Source organism: Suricata suricatta, chromosome 5, assembly GCF_006229205.1.
Source record: "Suricata suricatta isolate VVHF042 chromosome 5, meerkat_22Aug2017_6uvM2_HiC, whole genome shotgun sequence".
Lineage (NCBI taxonomy): Eukaryota > Metazoa > Chordata > Mammalia > Carnivora > Herpestidae > Suricata > Suricata suricatta.
Window position 1 is genome coordinate 61,554,357 of NC_043704.1, and position 1,920 is coordinate 61,556,276.

A 1,920-nucleotide genomic window follows, 5' to 3' on the forward strand; every position below is an offset into this window, starting at 1 on the left:
AGGACATTAAAATCAGATACATTGTATCTGGACTGAAATTTACATTTTACTAAGTATATCAAAAATGTCTAGCATGACGTATGAACTCTGAGCTGTGAACATAATTTTGAATTATTATACAATTTAAAAAGCTAAACATTTAGAAAAGAATTATTCATACAACATATATTTTACATTCAAAATGATGGATTATTTATTCAGCTGTCAGTGGAGGATGGAATGCAACGAAACACATATTGCACCACCTTGACTTAAATTAGCTAAAAAATGTCACCTGGAGTTAGAGCATTGCAGACAGATATCCAGTCTACGGAGTCATCAAGCAGTTACTGGAACATCCAGAGCTACAATAAGTAGATATGTACAGCATAATACAGATATGTAATAATGATAAATATGTTATGTGAAACAACTTATTGCTAGTTAACAAAGGATCCCTTTTAGGTTATTTTTGGCATGATGCCAGGTCATGAGCTCGGTCAAAGAACTGGGTGGCAGGCACTGCTAGTTTACAGGCTCACGGCGTGGAGCACTTGGGAGTCTTCAAGTAGAGACACACAGTTAAAACATAGGCTTGTTCATATATTCTTCCATTGTCTCCTGTAACATATCAGAATCTTCAATGGCTTTGACAGCAGATTTTTTGGATGTTTTCCTGAATCTCTCCGCCCATTATAAACTCGTCCAGGATAAAATAAGCCTTTTCGAAATTAAAGATAATATCCAGCTCACAGACATTTCCAAAGTATTTGTCCAGCAGCTCCACGTAACGATGCACGATCTCTAGTGTCAGGAGCTCGTTGTCCTGATTTTCAACTGCACAGCAAAAATACAAACTAGCATACCTTTTATAAACAAGTTTTAGTTCCTTCCAGTCAACAAAACTGCTTGTCCTCTGACCGCGCAAGAGAACAATTTGGACAATTTCCCGGGTGATCTTTTTCCTCTCTTTGTCAGGGAGAGTCGTGTACCATTTCTGCAGCCGCAATTTCCCCTGTCGACTGAAAAGCAATATGAAATGTATCATGGTGGCCAGGGCTCCACCGCGGCCAGGCCGCAGAGGAGTGAGGGGCGCGGTGGTCACGAGGGCGCAGGGTTCAGAAGAAGGGCCCGCTTCAGAAGAAGGTTTTTAAAAGGTTTTAAAAGCCTAAGGTTTTGATTCCCAGCCTCATGCTCTTGGTAACAAGGGTAGTAAGTGACTGAGTTGTAAGAGTAAGGGAAAAGAAAGGTGGTAGAAATGAGTAAGTGAAGATGTTTTATTTATTTGTCTCAGGTAGTAGGACTATGAATGCTTGAAAACGCTGGGAAGAAACCTGACTTCCCTCCCCAACAACAGATATCTACCTCAATTATTTAGTCAGCTGGGGGATAAAGGATGTTGGGATCCAAGTATTCTTTCTGAGAAATAACGTTTAGGGCACATAAGATATGGGCCTAATGAGAAGGGAGAGTCTGTTTGGACAGGTGTTGGGATCACTGACCACATTCCGGAGAAGCAGGAGTATGGAATATAAAATTCACTTGATTTAGTAAGTGAATACAACTTAGTAGAAGGGAGAAAAAGCAAAGTATAAGAAGATCAGAGAGAGGAAAAAAGCAAAGAGGGATAATGACCCAGGGAAGAGCATAATGTCCGTAGGGCACAGCCCAGAATAGAAAATCTCACATAACCAGAACTGTGATGCAAGCTTGATAACAACCATTTGACAACAGACAGTGAGAAAATCATATATTCTTTTTCAAGGCAGGAGAGTGTGTCTGTTATCACTGCTTACCACAGTGCTGCTGACTATGGGCTGTGTAGGGGAATGGTAGTCAAACTTGTTGATGGTACACAACTGTTAGGGGAAAGCAAGATTCTGGGATGACTGGAAGGATATTTGGTGGTGTGAAGTTTTCACATGATAAATGTAACATAAT

The 1,920-nt window shown here is 40.3% G+C and overlaps 1 pseudogene; it reads right to left on the reverse strand.

Annotated features, from left to right (window-relative positions):
- Window positions 1-214: 214 nt before the first annotated feature.
- LOC115292663 lies at window positions 215-1,027 on the reverse strand (annotated as a pseudogene).
- Between the last annotated feature and the right edge of the window lie 893 nt (window positions 1,028-1,920).